This window comes from Schistocerca americana, chromosome 2 (assembly GCF_021461395.2).
Source record: "Schistocerca americana isolate TAMUIC-IGC-003095 chromosome 2, iqSchAmer2.1, whole genome shotgun sequence".
NCBI lineage: Eukaryota > Metazoa > Arthropoda > Insecta > Orthoptera > Acrididae > Schistocerca > Schistocerca americana.
Window position 1 is genome coordinate 474,081,739 of NC_060120.1, and position 25,765 is coordinate 474,107,503.

At 41.4% G+C, this 25,765-nt stretch overlaps 2 non-coding genes across 2 annotated transcripts; both read left to right on the top strand.

Moving 5' to 3' along the window:
* The first annotated feature begins 5,129 nt into the window (after positions 1–5,129).
* Positions 5,130–5,219, top strand: Trnay-gua. The gene is given in 2 exon segments: positions 5,130–5,166; positions 5,184–5,219. It is a non-coding gene; the product is annotated as a tRNA-Tyr (tRNA).
* Positions 5,220–25,406: 20,187 nt separating this feature from the next.
* On the top strand, positions 25,407–25,496 carry Trnay-gua. The gene is given in 2 exon segments: positions 25,407–25,443; positions 25,461–25,496. It is a non-coding gene; the product is annotated as a tRNA-Tyr (tRNA).
* Positions 25,497–25,765: the final 269 nt, after the last annotated feature.

Genomic DNA, 25,765 nt, shown 5'->3' on the forward strand with positions numbered 1-25,765 from the left:
ACAAAGTATAGAGGGTGTTACAAAAAGGTACGGCCAAACTTTCAGGAAACATTCCTCACACACAAAGAAAGAAAATATGTTATGTGGACATGTCTCCGGAAACGCTTACTTTCCATGTTAGAGCTCATTTTATTACTTCTCTTCAAATCACATTAATCATGGAATGGAAACACACAGCAACAGAACGTACCAGCGTGACTTCAAACACTTTGTTACAGGAAATGTTCAAAATGTCCTCCGTTAGCAAGGATATATGCATCCACCCTCCGTCGCATGGAATCCCTGATGCGCTGATGCAGCCCTGGAGAATGGCTTATTGTATCACAGCCGTCCACAATACGAGCACGAAGAGTCTCTACATTTGGTACCGGGGTTGCGTAGACAAGAGCTTTCAAATGCCCCCATAAATGAAAGTCAAGAGGGTTGAGGTCAGGAGAGCGTGGAGGCCATGGAATTGGTCCGCCTCTACCAATCCATCGGTCACCGAATCTGTTGTTGAGAAGCGTACGAACACTCCGACTGAAATGTGCAGGAGCTCCATCGTGCATGAACCGCATGTTGTGTCGTACTTGTAAAGGCACATGTTCTAGCAGCACAGGTAGAGTATCCCGTATGAAATCATGATAACGTGCTCCATTGAGCGTAGGTGGAAGAACATGGGCCCCAATCAAGACATCACCAACAATGCCTGCCCAAACGTTCACAGAAAATCTGTGTTGATGACGTGATTGCACAATTGCGTGCGGATTCTCGTCAGCCCACACATGTTGATTGTGAAAATTTACAATTTGATCACGTTGGAATGAAGCCTCATCCGTAAAGGGAACATTTGCACTGAAATGAAGATTGACACATTGTTGGATGATCCATTCGCAGAAGTGTACCTGTGGAGGCCAATCAGCTGCTGATAGTGCCTGCACACGCTGTACATGGTACGGAAACAACTGGTTCTCCCGTAGCACTCTCCATACAGTGACGTGGTCTACGTTACCTTGTACAGCAGCAGCTTCTCTGACGCTGACATTAGGGATGTCGTCAACTGCACGAAGAATTGCCTCGTCCATTGCAGGTGTCCTCGTCGTTCTAGGTCTTCCCCAGTCGCGAGTCATAGGCTGGAATGTTCCGTGCTCCCTAAGACGCCAATCAATTGCTTCGAACGTCTTCCTGTCGGGACACCTTCGTTCTGGAAACCTGTCTCGATACAAACGTACCGCGCCACGCTATTGCCCCGTGCTAATCCATACATCAAATGGGCATCTGCCAACTCCGCATTTGTAAACATTGCACTGACTGCAAAACCACGTTCGTGATGAACACTAACCTGTTGATGCTACGTATTGATGCGCTTGATGCTAGTATTGTAGAGCAATGAGTAACATGTCAACACAAGCACCGAAGTCAACATTACCTTCCTCCAATTGGGCCATATTTGTGTATGAGGAATGTTTCCTGAAAGTTTGGCCGTACCTTTTTGTAACACCTTGTATAGTGCCCCCGAAAAATTTGCATAGTCTCTCAAAGGTTAAATACCAATTCAGTATATTTGTTCATGGTGATCCTTAAGAAAATTACGTAACGGAATCATTGTGAAACATCCTGCCCAGTCTCGGGTAACATATCCATAATTATGAGTTAGACATCATGTGACTGTCTTTTCTTTATGAAGTAGCAGCGAGTCATGAAGAGCATTTAAAACAGTCTGCTGATCAGTTTTTCACGGAGTTTCTTCAGAATATAAAGTCTGGTAGTTTTAGAACACCAATGTCGACTTCAACGAACTTAAATATTCGTTTTATTAATTTAGCTTGTGGCAAAATTACAGAAATACGTATCAAATTTAAAACAGAAAAATCAGAGAAAACAAATGTCAAAAATACTAATAAACTAGATTAAGATTATAGCAAGTATATATTTGGAATGGTTACTGATATCACAGTTCCATCGGAGCGCCATATACAGGGAACTTCGCGACACAGAAGCGTGTGGAGGGGCCTTTATGAAGTCGGTCATCCCCTTGAAATTTTCTCATTGGCCCGCCCTAATAACGTCGTGTACTGTTTGCTCAAAACGTTAAAATGTGCATGAATTCCTAAGGGAGCAAGCTGCTGAGGTCATCGTTCCCTATACTTACACACTAATTAAACAAACTTATGCTAAGAAACACACACACACACACACACACACACACACACACACACACACACACAGCCGAAGGAGGACTCGAAACTCCGACGGGAGTGGCCGCACAATCCCTGCATGGCACCTAAAAAAAAAAAAAAAAAAAAACTACGTTTATAAATAGTTGCTTTGCAGTCTGCGTGCCTGTTTCTGATGTGGTTGACGTAGTCCCGTTTTTTTTTTTTTTTTTTTTGTGCGAGGTATTTTTAGTTAGCTCTCCAGCTATCTTCCAAATCGCAAGAGTATATTGGTGGGGTCTATAAGAACCTCCTACATTCTAGATTTAACCCTGATATGTGGAAAGTGAGAAAGAATATCGTTGATAGCAAGTTTCCTAAGAACAAATTTGTTGCATATCTTACTCAGTTCTCAGTACACTGCCTGTTGTCGTCTGAGATCAGATGATGCTACCTCTATATATATAACAGGAAATGTCCTGACTAAGAGACTGACTCATCTCCAAGCCCAAACCGCTAAGCATATGAACTTGAAGTGTACAGGGTGTTGATATTATACTGTAGACATCGTCTAAGAAGAGATTGTTCTAAATTCTACCCCTAAGGGATGAAGTAGAAGATGAAAGGGTTTTAGAAAATATGTCGCTCTTAAGGGACTTTTGAATCTAGAACTTAAAAGAATACGCGTTTTAGTCTTTTGTGAAATTCAGCCCGTAAGAAGGTGACGATATAGGGGATAAAAATGTTTGAGAATATTTAGCTGTATTAAAACATTTTATAGCTGAGTCTATGAAAATTGCTATTTGACTTCTAAAGAGATGTGTTAGGACATGAAAGTTTCTAAGGAAATATCACCAGAAGGATGCCAAAATCATAATAAACAAAAGCCTTCGACACAAGGTACCAGAATCGCCTTTAGATCAAAGAACATTCGGAAAAGACCATGCTTCTATGGCCTTAATTGGCGTGAAACGTTTAGATGATGTTGCAGTTTAGGAACAACATAAACTTTCGATTAAAGGGGAAAAAAAGAAAACTGTCAAACCACGCGAGCGAAGTACTGTGTGCTAAGCTAGTGTTAGGTAAGAGATGATGGTACACTCGGAGCAAAGCTACGCTACAACAAAACGTTTGGTAGTTTTCCACAAAAGGCGGCCAACTAGGTACTCCGTCCATCTCGGCCAGAGATATGTACAGAAACGAGTAGACGATAACTACCAAAAAATTGTTTCTATTTGCCATTATTCATTATGTTATCGCAAACTTTTTCTTATTTGAATGTGTTCGGCTTACCTACTTAAGATTTCGTTAAATCAGACTGATTTTTACAGTCCATGTCTTCGAAAAGGCACAGTAATTTCTAGAAAGGGAAGGTCACGAAAACCTGCATTATTTCAACAGGCGTGTACTTTGCGTGGCTCCAATAAGTGTGCAAAAATACAGGCTTGTTCGGGATTTGCACCCGGGACCTCTCACATCCTATACGAAAATCAAATACTTCTTTTTCCCTTTTTTCCTTCTCTCTTCGTTCTGATCGTTACTGTTCGTGGCATTTGATGTGGGCGGACGTCACTTGACACCACTTCCTGTTCAGTCTAGTGAATTTCTCTATAGTCTCTAAACGTCGAAAGCTCACTTCGAATTTAATTTGACGCGGCAACGTTATGAGAAACTTTATTCGCAAGTCGAGCAAAGGCTGTGTAACGCATGCATACTGGCTATTATCCGAGTTCGTTGCACGATAAAATTTGAAAAAGAATATTTCAGCGCAGTTCTTGTTTTAAATATAAACAAGACATTCTGTAGGAGTCATGTCTATACACCAACGTGCTCTCGTTACGAGAAAGTAGAAGACAGAGGTTTAAGGCTGTATTTCAGAAGCTGATCAATAATAGCAAATTCCTCTGCTGTATAATGAAAGGAGATGTTAATGCGAAATAGGACGGAAACTAAATAATGGTTCTTGGGTTAACTTTGGATATGACACTACACACGATGTTGCTAGAAAAATTATGTTTGTTCCTATCTTATAGAAGAAGAAACCAAGCGAGTACGTTTTACTTACACGATATATCGACTCGGTACCTTCCATCGTTAGGATGCCCATTAAAACTATTAGTTCTTAATTGAAGACATAAAGTCTATAAATGAGTCAGCCATCATTTTTGGCACTTTATTTTCAAAAGTTCGTCTTGATCACACAGATTTCTTACACTTTATTATCGCTTTCGGCATACTGCCATCCTCAGATGATTAAAATATTCTGATGTAAATCATCGTCAAGTTAAACATGTGAGTACATTTTAATCGTCTGAGGATGGCAGTACGCCGAAACCGGTAATAAAGTGTAAGAAATTGCGTGATCAAGACGGATTTGCGAAAATAAAGCTGTTAGTTCCGCAACGATCTGCGAACGTTTATGCCAGCACTGGACCGGCTGTCAGTGTCATTTGAGGAGCCACTGTAACAAAACTGAGCAGCGACACCGCGAGGACATTCCACTGACAGCGAGACGATCGTTTTTCTGCCGCGATACGTTCGCAGATATGTCGCGCGGTTTATGCAAAAAGTTGTATCGCTCCTTGCGTTATTTTCGCCGACTATTTATTTTATCACATCCAAACAGAATAAGTTAATTGCAATTCTTTTATCGTTCCCTAACTGTGAAGATATGCAAATGGAACACGTGGCTATTACCTACATATTGGGCGGCGGAAGGGTTACACTTTTCTACTGAATACAACTACTGCGTATTTGCTACTCGTTAGTAGACGTGGCCACCCGAGCGAAACCTCGGCCCGTCTGCGGAGCCAGCACGCAGAAACAGCAGCAGTCGTGAAGGTCGCTAAGACGAATCTGAGCAGCGCAAGCGCTTTGGCGCTGCTGAATGAATCCCCACTCGTATAAAACACGTTACACCAGCTGCCAGTCAGCCGATGCAGTAGCAATCCGGTTCCTCCAGTTTGTGCCACGAGTGCGACTAACTCGAACACTCCTTCGGTAGCTCAGTTGGTAGAGCGGTGGACTGTAGTGGTTATTCTGGCAGATATCCATAGGTCGCTGGTTCAAATCCGGCCCGAAGGAATATTTTAAACGTCTCTGTGTGCAAGTATTTCCGTCGCGTTACCTATAAAGGGTATTAAATGCGAAAACTGTCCGATGCTCGATCTGGCGCTGATGATACTGAAATGAGGCCTAGGTTGATACGCTGAAGAAAAAGAGGAAAAATTTCAGTTTGGGTCCAAGAATCGAAAATATAGCACAGAAGAGGTTTGAAACACCTCCTAGAAATGTGAGGAGTAATGTAAAACGAACTTGCATACATTCATAGAACATGTGGCTCTAGAGGAACAGTTTGTTTTACTCGTAGAAGAGGGGAGATGGAATAAGGAGTTCGAAGTTCTACGGAATGAAGTTAAACTGCAGATATGGACGGGTAATTTACAATACCTTTAACATCAAAGTGGAAAATCAGGAAACACTGTGATGTGTTACGGCAGCTATAAAGCGCAGTTACAGGTTACGCCACTGTTGTTAAAGTTTTATGTTGAAATAACGAAGAAGGGAAAGAGAGAAAATATCAGAAGTAAAAATAGTTGAGGCGTAAAAAAATAGCAATGCTGAGATTCGCAGACGAAGTCAATAAAGCTTAGAAGTAATAATGTATGAAATTTGCAGGCCACTAACCAGTAGTGCACAATTTATTAAGATTTTTTTTTAAAAAAAGGATGAAAAGTGGAAGAAAGTAAAAGAGCAACATGCAAAAATAACAATTTTTTAAGATACAGTAGCAGAAGAGTAGAAAGAACACTCCTAGCTAGTAAACAGAACTACAGAAGAAGTAAATTAAAGGACGATACAAGCAGACCTGCGTACGCTCCACAAACTTCAAATGTAAACATCGAATTTAGCAAGAAGCTTCTGAAAATGTACACCTGCAGCACAACTTTTTTGAAGTGCTCGTGTACCACGGAGACCCTCTAAGGATTTTAATCGTGATGCTACAACAGAGGGTAAAAAATAAGTGGCCGGTAAAATACGAATTATGAGGTGCTCTAAAAAACAGGCGGAGAAGGAAATCTAAGAAAAACTCTTTGCCAGAATAAGGGAAAAGTAGTGGAGCTTTTTTAGTATTTAGGATTAGTTAACTTCACCGTGGGAGAACTACTAAGGGGAGGGGCCCATGGGTAGTGTGCGTGGGAGGGGGAGAGCGTAAGGCTTGTATAGTGTTAGAAAAATTGTGTTAGCAGTCACAGATTAGAACATGGAAAACGTTACCCAGGATTTTTGATTACAGGATGTGGAGGGATGGACAAATTAGCCCGAAACAGAAAGAGAGAAGTAGCATGAATTAGTCGGAAGATTGGTGTAAAAAAAATGATAAACATCCCTTTCTGTGCTGCAAAATGACTCTCTACCGATAAGCAGTACGGCTGTAGTTATTTGCATACCTGGACAACTGCAAAGGGCGGGTTTTCTTGTAACTTTGTCATGTGGAGTTATGGATTCGTATTGATTTCGTTGTTAGGCGAATCAAGGCACATGTGCTACTAAACTGTCGCGAAAAAAAATTAATTATGGAATAATCTTCGTTTCTGTTTTGTGTAAGAGCAGTAAGGTGAAAGATCAGTCATTCCACAGCTTCTAGAGTATCCTGAAACTGGACTAAAGTTGGAATCAAGACCACGTTTCTAATTACAACGGAAAGCAAGAAAAAAGCCAGGAAGGGACATCTCGTCGCCCGAGAGGTTGTTACAGACGAAACGCAATCTTGGAAAGGACACTGCGAAAATAGAGAAAGAACTGTCTCGGCATTAGCCTTAACGGATTCAGACAAACCACAGATATTCTGTATCTGGATGACCGCACAAGGACTTGAACAGAACAGTTACCCAATGTAAGTCCAGTACCTCAGCCCCTGCGAAAACAAGTACGACCGGACACAAACTGATATGTGTTTCTGTCGAGTGATGACACGACAGCTTATGAACTGACAAAAGCCCTCTGAAACACATTAGGATTGAGTCTTTTGCAAGTTGAGTAAATTGTTAATACCCTGACGTCAGTCCAGACCATTTCGTATGGTGTTGCGATGTCTTGTTTGTAGCACACAAGTCGTACAGATCAGAACCTGTTATCTATACACAGATGGATTTAGTATCAGTATTTTTTGTAGGTTGTGTTACGAAAGACTAACGAAGAGAAAACAAAGGAAAGGAGGGATACATATCAGAATTCGAAAAGGAAACACTCTGTTCAGATTACATAAAGAAGTTGTTGTAGTGTATGTTCGCAGCCTGTATGAATTGTTCAGCTAACAGAAATAAAACTTTTATAGTCACAAGCAGAAAATGACATCACTCGAACATGATAGATCTTCGAGTTTTAAGGAGTAACTTTAAAGAAAAAGCGTTCCTGGTTCTCCAGCTCGTTAATGTTTCAAGGCGACCAGTATGTTCCAGACTGGAGTTAGTTTTATTGCGTTGTTGATCTCCATACGGACATGTTCGGAACAGATTCTAAAATTCTCTACAAGCGGTATTAGCGACGATCCCCAAGTGAGGCTCCAAGGAAACGTCACATTCTGCTTCTGTGCATGTGCAGACTCGTCCACGTGTGCACAGTAGCAAACATAAGCAGAGAGTAGAATTATCTGAGCAATATAACTGTTGAGGAACTGTGGCCAAGTTCCAATGAGAACTGCACAAAGCTCTACAAATGTATTCACGTTGGAGGATAATCAAAGATGATAGAGATCAAGAACAATGATAAAAAACAGTGCCAACTGAAACAATAGGAACACAGCAAAGGACATATTCGCAGAGAGGCAAGGTAGATATTAAGCGAAACGCTCTAGGTTACCCGAAGGGCAATGCATGGTAATGCCTTCAACAAGTGAAACACAGCACGCTGTTAGCGGCAGAAAAATCAGTGTCCAGACACTTGTAGACGAAACGGGAACCGACATAGAAACTGTAAAACAAAATCGTAAACATTGAATTCTGTCTTTAAATCGTGAATGAATTTTCAATCTGTAGCGGAGTGTGCACTCGTATGAAACACTCTGACATTAGAGCAAGTGTGCCGAACCGTACTCGAACCCAGACCCTTTGCCGATTGACTTCTTCTGGTCGTAACTCTGGAAACGCACTCACAGTTTCACCGCCGCTAGTTCTTCTGTACTTCTAGCCAGTATTTGGAAGTCTGTACTAGAGGTACTGAAAAACAGCTTTGATCACTGAAACTTGGCAGATTTGAAGGTTTTTATGTAATTACATCTAACTACTACATTTACAGACTGATGCTCGTAATGGCTGTGACGAAACCTCATGGGTGTTGACTCAGTAAGTGCTCGGCGTCGGCGTCCAGTAACTTGAGTACTTCGTGCCTATCTGCTTATTTGCCGGCGTAGGCTGTGTGCCAACAGATTTACTGCAACCTGTAGCATCTGCAAGCGCCTTAAACTCCGACTACGCAGCATTTGCGGCAATTACGGCGCCCAGTGGCAGCTTCGCTGCCCTGCTCTCACTGTTACATGTTGTAACACCCGTGTGAAATCTTATAAGGAGATGACCACGTAGCCGAGACTATAATGAAGATGGTGTTTACTGACAAGGCGGGTAGTCATCTCCTGATCGGCAATACCTGGATACATAGATTTGGTAAATACAATATTTTTCGGCTCCACGAAATTTACAAAAGCACGTGAAAGATGTTGATCTCAGGCATTCTTCTTACCATGTGCGCCTTTATGAGATCGCTGTCAATCGTACTTACACCAACAGATCACAGATGTAACACTAACTAAGCAGTGCATAAAAATACCGTAGCCGGAATGTGGCGGATGGAAATCTCCAACAGAATTATGAATTTAAAATGTATCTGTGACTATAAAACTGATGCACACACCAGAAGCCGAAAACGCAATGCCACACGAGACTTCATGTCGTCGTTCCACACAATTACGTGAAATTGAGCTTCAAACTGAAAAGCTTGCCCATCTTCTTTGTTCTAGACTTAGCAGTGGAACGGGAATTAAAGCATCATCATTCTATCAGTAGGCCATCAGTATGAGCGAAAGCTACGACAGAACGTCGAAAAATCACGAAAACTCGAAGCGAAGCGCCTCTCCATGGAGAGGCATCTTGTCTAAAGGGCGCATGCTACCCTCGTTCTAAATACCTCCACAGGAAGAAGATATACATATTCAGTCGAAAAAAAGTCACTCCCTAATTGACACGTAACTAAGCTGTATCTGCTCGGAACTAAAACCTGCTGCTACTCAGAAACAAGTTCGAAAACACAGTGTGAAATTGTTCCTAATTGTTTAAATAAATCAATAAATAGACAAGGTGAAAGTGGTTACATAAGCACAGTCCGGCAGCTCAACACAGTCTGAGCTAGTTTCCTGCCTTTTTTTCCGGGGAGGTGGGTTGAGGAGGGGCCACGGGGAAGTGATATGTGAGTGTTTGGGAGTTTCCACAGGGGTAGGGGAAGGAGCCCACTTGCTGGCTGTGAGAAATTCAAGACGTCATTAGGTGATGGGGTAATTTATTGATCTATTTCATTAAATTGCATAATTAATTTGATATCAATTTGAAACAAATTGTCCTTGTATCCCCATAGCTCTAATCCCCCTACTCGATTTCCATACATTGCACTTTGGGTAGAAGAGCGCATTTTCCAGCAAAACAGCTGCATCAGGCAACAGCACCTTTTCACTGGTGGCAGAGACGAGTGCGGTAGTTTTGAATCAATGCTGAGAAAGTAAGTTGCTGATTAGTGCAGTTAGACATATAGAATAGTGATACTGAAGTTGAAGAATAGTGTAAAAGTATTGTACAGTGAAAGTGGCCACACACTCCTACTTTATAAAAACTTTACTGTCAATGGGAAAGTGGAATGTGCTGGTGCACAGGGCTACACCTATAATGTCAAAATTTCCTGAATAAAAGTACTTAAGATTACAGTTTACCTATTTTTAGATTCTGTAATAAAAATAAAGCAGTAATTTGCTTAACATTGTTACTCTCCTACAATATGACTTACTGATGTAGTCAAGGGAGAGCATCAGTTGTGCTGGTAGTTGCACAGTTCAAATGCTGGTCGTAAGGGCATTTTTGCACTAGTTGCAGAATTCGATGAGCAGAAATTTTGCATGCTGCCTTCATGACAAAATCGTACGGGATGACATTTAAAAACAAAGGAAAGAGAAACAGAGGATAAATAAATGAAAGGAGCAAACTGGCTGCAGGTAACTTATACTGAGTGGCTTTTAATTGTTCCCTTTGGATGGCCATTATCTGTTTTTCATCTAAATAGCGCGCCAGATATGTCCATCAGCGGAAGAAATCGGCTCTGCAGCCTGTTGGGGATGCGTAGCGAATCTCTCCGAGTGGGAGAGGCAAAGCGCCGACTCATGGACGTGTCAGCCAAGGGAGAGCCGGCCAGCTGCAACTGGGTTAGTCTCCTCACAACGTAGCAGCCACTATACGAGCTTCTCGTATCAGCGGCTCCTTGGTATAGGGGTATGATTGTCGCTTAGGTTGCGGCAGATCCCGAGTTCAAATCCCGGGCGAGCCCGTATTTTCTGCTTTGATGCTCACGTTTCAGGAGCTGAAAGTGACGCACGAGCGTGTTCAGGAAACTGGGTCCTGTCTCCCAGAGACTGCGGAAGCACAACGAGGGTCCACAGCGTTGGAAAGTCAGGAGTGTTTCACTTTAAGGGAAACCCACGCAAGCGATCATTAGAGATGAAGCACAAGCACACAACAGGGCTTCTGTTTGGGTACAGCTGCAGCTTTATAGACTTTTCGCGTGGTCGGTGGCTCCGGAGTAACTGTAGGACGTTCGTTTTAATTTTTCGGTGCTGTGCGTAATGCAGAAAATGAGATTCATTACGGGGGATATCATACTCAGTCACACGATCACATTTTTTTTTATAGCTTAATTCCTTTAACATGTCACCCACGAGGGTCACTCCAAAATAAATGCACACTATTTTTGTAAAAATACAGTTTTCATTCTGCATGTGTAAAAGCTTTACAGTGTGTAGATACATCCTTCCCGCTTGTTTTCAAACTTAGTTCAACCTGTTCCCGTGAGTGGCGCAATCACAACATGTCTTCAAGATGGCTGCTACACTTGACGTTCGTCAGAAGCAACGTGCTGTCATATAATTCCTGCGCTGTGTAAACGAGATAGTGGGAAACATCCACAAGAAGTTGAAAAAAGTGTGTGGAGATGCTGCTGTCGATCGCAGTACAGTTAGTTGGTGGGCAAGCAGGCTACGTGATGAAAGAGGGCATGGCAATATTGAGGATTGTGCTCGCAGCGGCAGGCCTCGTACTGCACACACTCCAGACAATGTCCAGAGAGTTAACGAATTGGTGACTGCTGACAGACGCATCACAGTGAACGAAATGTCACGCTACGTTGGGATAGGGGAAGGAAGTGTTTGCAGAATACTGAAAGTGTTAGCGTTAAAAAAGGTTTGTGCCAGGTGGGGTTTCCAGGATGTTGACAGTGGCTCACAAAGAAACAAAAAAAAAAAAAAAAACGGTATGCAGCGAACTTTTGGAACAGTACGAGAGTGGTGGAGATGAATTTCTTGCAAGAATTGTGACAGGTGATGAAACTTGGCTCCATCATTTTTCACCAGAGACGAAGAGGCAATCAGTAGAGTGACATCATGCAAATTCACCCAAGAAATTCGCTACAAATAAGCGGAGCAAATGGAACTTTGTAGACGAACAGAGTTGTTCGTACCATGGGGTCGAGATGAACTTCAGTATTACCACCTTTGTTACAGGTCTTCTCGAGCAGAAAATTTTAGGTTCATGTCGCAGTTCACTCCAGGAAAAATCTACTTTTTTTTAGAATGAGTCATTTATATTCTACTTTTACTTCTGATGCAAATACACTGCTGGAAAAAATTAGTACACCGTTTTAGGGGTTTCCAGTTCAGTCAAGATTTATTGTTTTAAGAGTGCATGTAGAGTACATGAAATGATTGCATTTACAGATCAATAGCATAAGCGGTTCAGAGCTACCAGATATCGACCCATGCTTAAAGCACTCACACTGGCACGTGTTGTAACCTCCACAGGCGACAATGCAGCCATTGACTCTGGCATTCAGGGGATCGTACAGATGGTGAATACTGCCCTGGAAAACATTATGCCATGCCTGCTGAAGATGCTCACGGAGTTCTGTAGGAGTTGTTGGTTGACGTGTCGCACGAGTCACTTCTCGCCACGCCAATCTCACACGGGTTCGATTGGGGAGAAGTCTGCAGATCGTGCTGGCCAGCACATTGAGTTTCACGGTTAGTGTGTGGGCATTCATTATCCTTTTGGAATAACACATCACCTTCCTGTTGAAACCATGGCAAAAGAATGAGTCTAACAACAAATAGAATGTACCGAGCACTGGTTACCGCCCTCTCCAGAAGAACCAGAGTGTTGTACCTTATCGCACCCCAGACTATAAAGACTGGGTGGGACCAGTACATCTTGGATGAATGCACTCTACGAGACAGCGCTCACTAGATCTACGCCGTACGTGCAAGCTGCCATCACTTGCATGGCATAGATGTGCTTTCGTCGCTGAAGACCACGACGCGCCATTCCATCTTCCAACTGATTCTCCGACGACACCAGTCGAGCCGCCGATGCTGTGGCGTGAGTGGCAGATGGGCTAGAGGTGTGCATGCCCATAGTGTCACTTACAATAAATAGTTTGCAACAGTTCATGTTGACATGTATAGGCTAACATGCCCTCTTATCTGTGCTGTTGTTGCTTTGAGTATTTCCTATTCAAGTGTAGGCACTGATGGCGCTCTTGTAGCTACGACACTACGCTATCTATTGTTGGACGACAATGAAAACACTATCCCCCAGGTGTCGTATGCCGTCATCGGACCAAAATCGACGTCGACTTTCCAGATGTACTAATCTTTTTTCGGGCAGTGTATATTATCAGGCACTTCTAACAAAAATAAAATCTAGCAATATAGGCCCCGTCATAAAAAGTTAGGCACAAGGCAAAGGAGGTGATGTATGTGGTACAGGACTGTAGTTTGTAACAGGTGACGAGGTGAAGTTTTACAGGCATGATATGTATCTGCATGAAAATTATTCATTCATGTATTTTCTGTGTATGAATTTGCTTTAAGCCCTGAAACTAGAACTTCATATTCCTTTTTATACTTTTTTCTTATGATTTTGTGTCATATCAAAACATTGCTGGTCATATAGGAATGCAGAAGTATTGGAGCAAGGGCAGTACAAGCACACTCTGCGTTGTTACCAGATGTATCCAAGATTGCGGCGATGACGTCATTCAAGATGGCGGTGTGTAGATTTGGCAACAGCACAATGGTGGGAAGTTTGAATTTAGCAGGATGTTTGGTTTTCGGCAGGAAATTTGAATTTTGGTGGGAAGATAGGTCATTTGGGCTACCTCCACTAACCTCACACTCCCTCCACTCCCTTGCCCCCAAAAAATGGCAGGAAGTTCAAATTCCATCAGGATAATGCATCACACCATGGTTACCTCTACTAAAATAAGAAAATGGCGAGAAGATAGGTCACTTGGACTACCTCCACTAAGCTGTCACCCGACCGCCACCTCCTCCTATGAACTGGTGTGAAGTTTGCATTTTGGCCGGAAGATAGGTCAGTTCATGTATCTCTAGTAACCTAAGAAAATGGCGCGGAAGAAATGACACTTGGACTACCTCCACTAACCTAAGTCACCTGACCACCACTTCGTCCTAGGAAATGGTGGGAAGAGGTCTCAACTTGTGCTGGACATAAGTCTTGATTTAAACAATTAGATACAGTACAGCCATCCAGTATGTTCACCACGAGGTCAGGACTCCAGCTGACCTAGTACACAGTACCATGGCAACAGGGCGCTCTCATCTGTGATGTAATCCAAGATGGCCGCCATGACGTCAGCTGACAATGCAAGTACTATTATCCAAGGTGGTGGAAAACAGTGTGTTCGCCATGAGGTCTGGACCTAGTACACAGTACCACCACCAGAGAGCAGTGATGTCAGTTCTGTGATGTAATCCAAGATGGTGAGGGGAAAATGGCAGCAGACAGTGTCTCCACCAAGAGATCTAGAGTCCAGTTGGCCTAGTACACACTACTGCCACCAGAGAGTCCTCTCATCTGTGACATAACCCAAGATGACTCCAGACTTGGGGATTACAAGAACACATGTATTTTCACAGCGTTTGCCATAATATTACACTATTTTCGCGATACTTCTAAATATCAAGCACACAGCTGCACAACATAATTCCCAAGATGTAGACTGGAAATTATTTCTCTACAAACCCCAAACTTTAGCGAAGTGGAGCATGCTCTAGAAAACTGAGTAACTAGAAACATATCTGTGAAAAAAACTCGACAAAAGAAAAATTGAGGAAACTGATATTTCCACTTGCTAATATTGATGTTGGTGATTTAACAGGTTCCAAATCATCTGTATAATTTACAATGTCAAATAACGTGTTTCTCATGTCTATAGACCCAGCAAACGTGTTTTCACCTGCTAGATGTACACACCACAATCCATGTCCCCTCCATTGCGCAACATTATTTTGGCTCACATTTTTATGCAAATACGTTATTGCACGTTCTCCAACACCTGCTATGTTACCTTAGGTTGTAGGTGTGCTAAGTCACAGCAAAGGAAGGCATTTGTAGCACTGACGTGTGAAATTATTTGCTATGTTGTCGGACTTTCTTGTCACAGTAAAGAAATGGAATACTTACGAACCAATAACGCCTAAATTGGTACGTACGCGATCGCATATTTTCAAGAGCTAATATGTCCAGAAGCCATATTACCCAACCAGAATGTTCTCTCTTTACTCCAAAATGATAACCATTATTCATAGTCTTCAAACTTCGTCGCATCTGCTGCATCTACGATCTAAAGAGTGCAAGTCTTAGGCATTTTTAATGTAAATATTGGACCCATGGAGAACTAAAGTTTCAAACGATAAAACTATTTTTCATCTCAGTTAATTACTGACCATGTTACAGACTTCCATTGTTATTTGATGAAGAGATTTCAACTTATTTTGATAAAATTGCCAAATCATTAAAATTATGGAAACGTGCTACCTAATGGTTGTAATAGAAAAGCACCAAATGGCTCGTTGTAAACTAAATACAGATTTTTCTGAAATATAAAGTTCGGCCAAGGCGTCTCCGTTCGAAGGGCGTATAGTCCAGAACTGGTATTCTAGTCTGGCAAAATCGCCGTGACAGCCGAGGCAATCATACCACCGACGCGCCAGTTAAATGCCGAGTCCTGGTGCTTGAGGAAGTTCATACCTGCCGGTTGCACGTTTTCGTCCGACAGGAATTGTCAACCCTTCAAGGACTGTATTACGGAACTGAAGGCGGGATAATCGCGTGCGGGAAGACGACTATAAGGACGGTGCCTGACTCTCTCCCACTCCTCCGTGATGGATGAGGCTGGCCTCCCAGATCGACCGGCCTCTTGTAGTGAACCGCGACCAACACAGAACTTGGCTCAGCATTCGACAAAGGTGGTTCTCGACAGACATGCTGCCCCACACACTTGCTTCATGCTCCGATGTATGTCTACCGGTGTTTGTCCTTCAGCACCTAAGAAAAGAATAACAGCAAGTTGGTCCTGTTTGAACGCGTTTCGTAATAACGTTGCCATTGTTTACGTTTCAGCATTTACCGCATGCACGTCGCATAAACACGATTGCTACACTAATCCCTCGCTTACACATCGGTGCTTATATACCCGCAGCGGAGACATAACATTTACACTGCAGCAATGCCCTCAAATAAATGTTTTGTTCGCCCCTTATAATAAGGGATCAGGGCTTAAATAACGATCTGTGAGGTGCATACTACTGGCAGTTCAGTTGGCGTGTGCTTGGTGTTCCGAATTCTGACGCTGTGTAAGCGTTGCACTACGCAGTAAATAAGAATCTGTATGATGAAAATTAAGCAAAGGTTCTGCGGTTCTGATGAAAATACTAAATGATCAAATGACAGTGCTGGCCGCGGTGGCCGTGCGGTTCTAGGCGCTTCAGTCAGGAACCGCAAGACTGCTACGGTCGCAGGTTCGAATCCTGCCTCGGGCATGGATGTGTGTGATGTCCTTAGGTTAGTTAGGTTTAAGTAGTACTAAGTTCTAGGGGACTGATGACCTTAGATGTTAAGTCCCATAGTGCTCAGAGCCATTTGAACCATCGAATGACAAATTTCTAATTTACCACTTTCCTTTTCATTGCACTTCTGCAAGAGTCCTCAGTTTTTCAAAAATATAAGATCTTTTCTCCTGTACGATTTCTCCGTTTCTTACTTTTCCCCCGGTAGAAGTACATGGGCTAGACAAGTAGGCTGTCCACAGGACATACTTGGCGAAGGGGTGGCGGATCCGTTTACGAAGAATGTAATATGTCAAACGAACTTTATTTCATAGATGAAGTCTATAATTAAAAAAAAATAAAAAATACATAACTGGTTTTCTGAGATGCGCAGATAGTACTCCCGCAATAACTGCGCAGGTGAGATTTGCACGGTAAGATCTCGCACAGCAGTCTCTCTTCCTCTCGCATCTCTCAACAGAACTAGGAAAAACCTATTCCTTCGGCCACGTACGCTGCAGTGGTAGGTAGAATGACTGTGCGTGTGTGTGGTGGTGGTGGTGGTAGTGGTGGTTAGTGTTTAACGTCCCGTCGACAACGAGGTCATTAGAGACGGAGCAAGCTCGGGTTAGGGAAGGATTGGGAAGGAAATCGGCCGTGCCCTTGCAAAGGAACTGAAACGTCCCCTTTGAACAATTATACACGAGACTGTGCTTAAACTGACACACAATATTTTGTTAGCGCAACGCAATCTGACTTTCAGAATTCCCTACAAAAGAATGGCCCTGACTAACATTAAACTATACCTTTCACAAATCACTAAATCACTTACCTCACAAAAATCTTCGTTACTCCCACTACTGCAATACAGCCAGCGCCACTACTGCCAGCTAAGTAAAAGATTCAAACTACGGAAGGCACTAACTACTGATAGGGATAGTTAGCAAATGAAAGATATTAATAGAGAACAACCAATGTATTTACCTTGATATCATCATTCATAAATATAGCAGTTCATGACAAATTTCAAAACTCCGCCATCTCTCTCCCCACATCCATCACTGCTGGCGGCTCACCTCCAACTGCGCAACGCTACGCGCTGTTCACATCCAGCTGCCGCTGCCCAACACTACAATGGCAGACAACAATGCAAACTAGACACAGACTGCACACAGCACAGCCAGTGATTTTTATACCGAGCGCTACGTAACGTTGCCAATAAGAAAACATAAACAGCCTACTTACATAGCCCCCATGCTCCCCACAAAAAATTTTTACAAATTGGTTTGGGCAGTGGCCAATACATATTTGTTAAAATTTTTTTCACAATTACAATAATAAAGAAATCAAAGGCACACACTTATTGATACAATGTTGGTCAAAAGCTAAAATTTTCTCACAGTCCATAAAGACAGTCCTCATCATTCGTCACAGTAAAATTGCAGTGTTTTTCTCAAAGTCTGAGCAGTAAAAGACAATGCACACGGAAGTAGTGGATTTCCATGCCGTCTTGAAGAAGTAGTGTTGTCCTTCCAATGGAAAGACAGTGCTGACTCTTGACATGCTGACAGGTAATGGGCCACAATGGAGCAAACCCACAGCAGAGTCATTCGAAGTTTTGAAGAATATTGGTAGGTAGGTCATCACAGAGCAGACCCACTGTAGTCCTGGTAGAAATTACGGTACTGGTGGGCCACCAGAGGTGCAGACCCACTGCAGTCCTGGTAGAAATTACGGTACTGGTGGGCCACCAGAGGTGCAGACCCACTGCAGTCTTTGTAGCAATTGGTGGGCCATCAAAGATGCAGACCCACTGTAGTCCTTGTAGAGATGGCCAGCAGCCATCTGTTGCGACTGTGCAGGTGCACAATCACCATTGAAGAGTCTTGCGAATAATATAGCAAGTCCATAACCACCACTTGTGCATTCACAAAGTTTTTGGAATTGTCCTTAGAACCAGCAATGCTGTTATCCAGTCCCTTGCTGAATTATTAACACACGTGCAAACACTATCAGTCCCTACTTCTCACATATTGTCCATATACTATGACCAACGGAAATGTGTGCAGTGAAATGAATGCTTACAAGTTACTTAGTTTGATAAACTGGTGTCAATTACAATTTTATAACATGAGAATACAGTAACAAAGGTACAAAATACATCATTAAAAACATAATAATACAGATAACATTTGTAGTACAGGCTTTACAAAAGAATCGAACTAACATATACATCAGTGGAATTATGACATGAGTACATACATAAAAGATCACAATAACTTTTGAAACATCAACTTCACACATGAGCATTAAACAGAACGGAATTAATAATGTCTAACATCTTTACAAAGTAAATAACATATTATTAATGCCAATTATATTCGAGGATAACAGTATTCCTCATCATAGTGAATGTAGCTTAATATTAAAAGATAAAAAAAATTCCATGAAACTACACAGAGACAGGAAGAAAACAAATACACAAGGGTACACAAACATATAGTGGGATAACACAAAAGGGAAGGACAGGGTTCGTTTTCAGCGTAACATGTGGTACTGCAGTCCAACCCAAAACTTCATATATCTTTCCTCTTATTTCATCCTTTGTTTCCACCAAAAAAAAATTCTATCTAAGCATGCTTTCTGTATTTATATGTTCATATTTCTTTCAATATAATTATTTCTCAGAGTACAATACTCATTTTGGCCCAAATCTTTTTCATATTGTCCATAGTCAGTTTCTTATATAGTCTACCTCCTCTTAAGCTAACTTAAATCTACTGAGCTCAGATGCTAAACTAAGGAACGAGGCAATGCAGCAGCACATAAAACAATTAACATAAACAGCAATAAAAAAATGGAAAATCGCAAAGCAAGCTACAGTAAATCTAAATTACCAAGCAATTCAACATTACAACTAATATGAGGCAATGCGCAGCAAACAAAAAATAAATCTGGCTTAGCAGAGTAACACAAATTAAAGTTCAGTAGCACTATGCCTGGCAAACAGCAGCTTATATCTAAACATGACATAGCTCAAGCAGAAAAAATAGTACACTAAAGATAACAATGCAGATAAGGGAAATGTATAATCACATCTTAATGTCTAAGTAATTAAAGTGGTGCACCACAACAACTTATTGTAAAAGAAATATTACCATGTACTTGAAAAGAAAATTATGAATGCAGTTCCTGTGAAGGTAAATGTCATTTTGTGCTCCCTCATTTTTTTTGAAAAAATTATTTTTTACTCGATCTGTAGACAGAAAATATTTATATTAGTACATCTATAAAATGTTATTTTAACCAATGCTGCAGTGCAGCTAGAAACTAGATATCAAATGAAATAAGCAACTATGTACACAGCAAAGCATAAGAACATCGTTCAATAGCCATGTGGCATTTCATAAGTTAGTAGAAAAATCTCTCAACTAGAGAGACAGTAGTCATAATCAGGTGTATAGACATAAAAATATTTCTCGTCATTTCATTAGGCATCCAGTGTAATCGTATGTTTTCAAGTTCGACCGTGTCGTTTTTGCGATGCTTTCTACAAAGGAATGTCAGAAGCGAGGTTAATGGTGTCTTTTTTTATTTTTTATTTTTTTCTACCTGTGCCGCTGAAAAGGGCTCGCAATAATGGCTTTTCCTCCAGGCAACTGGCACACCTGGCCGCTCGCAACGCATTACGTCACGGTCACTTACCTTTCTTACCGACATATTTACGACAGCAGTTTCCGCTACAGTGACAGTCTCATATAAACATTTCACAGGTCGAAAATTTGCGTAACAAATGTGTAGAAAAAAAATCCTGTAAATATAACAGTGTTCAAAAAATTTTCGCCAGCATTGTGATACATTCACGCATATACACACATTTCATAACTCTTAAAGTACGATTCTTGGTTTCCAACATCCTTTTTCACAAGTCAAAGTCCCACTACTCATTACTCCTTACCTTATTACACATATATATATTCGTCGACACGTCAATCTTGCGACGACACTTCAATATTTCATCATAATTGCATCAGCTTATTGATCATAAACATACCTCAACAGCATAATACACATCGTCGTCGTAAAAACATCATAACACCTCAGTCAAATCTCAAAAACGTCGTAACTTCCTCCAATAATTTCTAAGCCTAAAAAAATTCTCTGCTCATGTCAAAAGTGTCAGCTGCCTCAAACGTACTTTAAAAATCATGATCCCATACCAAATATATCATTCAAAGCTCTCATAGTATCACAATGGTTCCAAAAAAATATGAACAGTTCACTAAGTACAGACAAAATACAATTTCGTAAGTGTGAAGTTATCCAACGGTATAATTACGTAAACATCTGTCACTGATGTAGTAAAAAAAAAGTTTGTCTCTCTCAGTTAAATGATCAGATAGCTGTGTAATTATGTGTTAGAGAAATATGGTACCGATGTGTAAAGTTGAGTAAGCAAATACCATATTAGCTAGGGCTCCTTGTGGTTGCCACACACATGGTACACAAAGTAAGCGTGTACCCCCCTGAGGATTAATGTAATTATACCCTCAGGTGTTATAGATTATTGCAATGGAATGAAATGTATCACGGAAAACCTTCTTTGTAATTCAAAAATCTTTAAAAATAAATGGCTTAAGTACAAAATTAATCTCTCAAATGCGTGTCCTGTAGCGCTAAATGTGCGTCTTGCTGTAAGATAATTCTGTGGAAGTGTCGTAGTTATCGTCCTCCGAAAGCTAAGTTCTGCAGAAGTCAATGTACTTACCTCATGATAAACAAAAGTGAAATGCTTTGTGTATAGATATCGTAGTTATTACGCTTATTGTTGTGATGAAGAAAGTACTGTACAGTAACGTATTGTTGTGCCACGAAAAAGGCTGTCTCATTGTTGCTATACCACAAAAGTTACTACTAAAACATGTTTTTCTTTCCAGAATAAAACAGAAAACTGTGCAGATATAAAACAGATACACCGCAAAAGCAACATTGTAAATTGTCACTCATTAGTAGCGTCGTGATAAAACCGTGTAGTTGTCACATAAACTAACCACTGTGTCGTCTGGTCTCTCACAGAAAGTACTTTAAACCCAGAATGTATTTTCAAGTAAACCAAAATGTTGCATTAAAATCTCATTAGCAGTACCAGTATAGGTTCTAAGTATGTAAGCCTGATAGTCGTTACGTAATCGTGCAACTAACAAGCAAGAATGTACAAATACAACACTGTGGCGTCTGTTCACTATAACAATGCATTCGTCATTTCTGTTTAAATATGTTCCCTAGGTTCTAGACTGGATATTTAACTTCAAACATTATTGTATATTAACAGTTTCTTAAGTCTGACACAGCATCCTAGTAATGTAAAGTGAAAAGTTATATGGCAAAGACAAAGTTAAAAAGCAGATTATCTTTCAATAAACGGTTTTGCATGTGAAATGTGGTGTAAACCTTTACTCTTCCTAGTGCACAGAGTTTCAACTTCAACGCAATTATCATACAGTATACGTCGGTAAAGAATACTGGAATTTTTCTCAAGGTTAGCTTCTATGTTATTTTTCTCTGAGCCAGCCGGCGCAGGTGGCTGCCTGCGGTGCGAGTCATTGTCTGTTTCTTTGTTGGCGCGCGCCGTTATTGGGATTAGGAGACCGAACTTCTACAAATTCACCGTGACGAGAGGGCCCTGCTCTGTTTGAATCCTGCCAGTTCTGATGCAATTCAGGTCTGTCGTTACGATCATATCGTCTGTCGTCATGTCGGTAGTTCCTGTAGTTTCTTTCTTGTCGGTTAAGTGGTGGAGAATTTCTCCCTGAATCGTAACTGCGCGCTGGACCGTTGCGTCTAAAGTTATTCTGTCTCCCGTAATAATAATTATTTTGGTTCCCATATTGTCTGTTTCTCTGATTGTCTCTGTGATAGTCATTACTACGGAAATGCGATCTTTCTCTGTAACTATTATTACTCTGCCAACGGTTGTCGTACGGGTGGTGTCTATTTTGGTCACGATTTGCGTTGTAAGAATAGACCAGTCGTGTCCGGTTATTGTTTCTGTCGTCACGGAATTGTGACGGATGTGACCTGTAATTGTTGTGTCCTTGTTTTTGCGTTCCGCGATTATCAATGTCAATTTCTAGTTCTTGTAACAGTCCCTGAAAAGCTTCAATGTCGTCTTTGCAACGTCCTGCTAAAATAATATGCCGTAAATGTTCAGGTAATTTGATTAAGCAAATGCGGATGAGTTCTGAGGGGCTGTATGGGTTTGACAGGTACTGATTCTTGTGCAACATGTCTTCAAAATATTTCACAAGACTGGAGAATTCAGATTGTTCGAAATGTTTCATCATTATGATACCATGTTTTACTTGGTCTTGTGTGGCTTGAGACCAATATGCTGAGAGGAAGGCATGGTAAAATTCTCCTTCACTGTGACAATCGTGAATGACCGATCGCATTCTTACAGCTGGTTCATTCTCTAAGTAGCCACACATAAATTCTAATCTGTGTTCTAACGACCAGTTGGGAGGAAAACAATGAGAGAATTGATGGAGCCATGCTTGTGGATGAATGTCGTTGCCTGAATTCTTAAATGTTTTGAATTTACGTGTAGTAATGAACAGCTTATAGTCAAAATCATCATGTCGGCGAGTCGCATATCGGTCATTGTTAGGTCGTGTCGGCCGTTCCATCTCGAAATTCGGTGCACATTGCCAGTTTCTTTCATAACTTCCGAAATGCCCTGTGTTATTATTTTGCGTCTTTTCCGTATTTCTAAGTCCCTCTTCCCGTGTTGGGGCGCGAGCGTCCTCTGAAATACGTAATTCTTGTATTACCTGTGTCAGCTGATCTTGTACTTCCCGGATTTCTCTTTGGTGTTGCGTATTAATTTGATTCTGATTTTGTTTGAATTTCCTAATTTGTTCATACTCTTCTGTGTCAGTGAAGGCTACAGGTCTTGTGTCATTCAGATCATCATCTACCTTTGTAGATAAGTTAGTGAACTGATCTGAAAGTTCGGCTACTTTATTCGATAGTGTACTTATTTCCTCAGTGTGTTTTTCTGAACCAAGTTTCAGAGTATCTACTGTGTCCTTTAAGTTTTCCTGAGTTTTTGCAAGTTGCGTAACCGAATCGGTAGATGCAACTGAGTCAAATTTAGCTGCAAGGTCTCATGATTTTCATGAACAATAGTTTGCAGTTCTTTTATGGCTGCTTCGTGATTCCGTAATGCATTTTCATGCCGCGAAAAAATAGGTTGAAAATGCTCACAAATTTGAGTTTTTACGTCATTACAGACTTTTTGACATTTCGATTCAATGTTATGTAACTCAGTAGTTAAATCTTCACGTGTTTGTTCAAGAGTTTGTTCCAATGAGTCTAACTTTTTAAGATTTTGTTCCACTGTGTCTAACTTTTGATGTGTTTGTCTCTGATTTTGTTCCATTGTGTCTAACTTTAGAAGATTTTGTCCCATTTGTTTCTGATTTTGTTCAAGCGTTGTGTCTAACTTTTGTAGCTTTTGTCCCATTTGTTGCATTAACTGCAATAACAATGCAGTGGTGTCTGAAAGATGTTCCTCAGTGCTTTTCGGCAGTGAATTTGCACCGGCAACATTCACATTTTGACAAGCGGAAAATGTGTCTTGACTCATTTGAGAAAACGGTGAGGACGCAAAACCTGAATCTACAGTATTTGCAAAATTGTGTCCTGTCATTTCGGATTCCTGAGGCGAGCTGTTGCCGACCGATCGATCGATAATGCTTCCCTCTTCACTAATTGTTTCACTGTCCATGCCATTGTTTGCCGCCCGCTCCATTTCCCTATGCACGATTACCAAATTACTACTTTGAACATCAGTTAATTCATTACTCGGTGGCGCTAACACACTGCTTTCATTTTCACTGTCATTTCTCAGTTTACTTTGGAGCCTAGTATTACGTTTTTCACACGCCATTATTGTCACAGTATTTCACACGACAACACAGAAAAACACAATTTGAAGATCAAAAATAAGAGAACACATTAACATAGCACTGAAAATAATATCTAGTTAATTGCAAGCGCAGCTGCGAAATACTTGGTGCAAATCTACATGCATGCCACAACTGTTTTACTGTACAACAATGAAAGACTGCAACTACAAAGGAAATTCTCTCTATAATTACGCGCTAGCAATAAACAAAATCTACACTAATTACACAAACTACAAGAAAAAAATCAGAAGATTCCAGTGAGGTATCCTCGGCTAAGGGTCGGCATATGAAACGTCCCCTTTGAACAATTATACACGAGACTGTGCTTAAACTGACACACAATATTTTGTTAGCGCAACGCAATCTGACTTTCAGAATTCCCTACAAAAGAATGGCCCTGACTAACATTAAACTATACCTTTCACAAATCACTAAATCACTTACCTCACAAAAATCTTCGTTACTCCCACTACTGCAATACAGCCAGCGCCACTACTGCCAGCTAAGTAAAAGATTCAAACTACGGAAGGCACTAACTACTGATAGGGATAGTTAGCAAATGAAAGATATTAATAGAGAACAACCAATGTATTTACCTTGATATCATCATTCATAAATATAGCAGTTCATGACAAATTTCAAAACTCCGCCATCTCTCTCCCCACATCCATCACTGCTGGCGGCTCACCTCCAACTGCGCAACGCTACGCGCTGTTCACATCCAGCTGCCGCTGCCCAACACTACAATGGCAGACAACAATGCAAACTAGACACAGACTGCACACAGCACAGCCAGTGATTTTTATACCGAGCGCTACGTAACGTTGCCAATAAGAAAACATAAACAGCCTACTTACAGAACCATCCCGGCATTTGCCTGAAACGATTTAGGGAAATCACGGAAAACCTAAATCAGGATGGCTGGAGACGGGATTGAACCGTCGTCCTCCCGAATGCGAGTCCAGTGTGCTAACCACTGCGCCACCTCGCTCGGTGTGTGTGTGTGTGTGTGTGTGTGTGTGTGTGTGTGTGTGTAATATATACTCACGCCGCCGACTCGACGCCCGCGCGAACACCGGGCTACGTGCCGGCTCTGGCGAGAGGCAGCCACGTATCTGGGTCACACGAGAACGGAGTCTGTGCACTCCTTCGGTAGCTCAGTTGGTAGAGCGGTGGACTGTAGTGGTCATTCTGGCAGATATCCATAGGTCGCTGGTTCAAATCCGGCCCGAAGGAATATTTTAGATTTCTCTATTTGTCAAACTTTTCCCTTGAGCGGATGTATGGGACCGATTGCCACAAAGATTTAGAATGCCCCGCATAAAACTAAGAAGGGTGCAATGAGCTACCAGTGTCTACATCAATTTTTCAATAATTTTTATAAACACAACACATACACATAGCAGAGGCTTTAGTCATCAACGTCATCAACGCTGGGGTAACTTTTCTATTCCGCAATTGTAGAAATCACGAAGTGTTGAGACGAAGAACTCATCGAGCCGTGT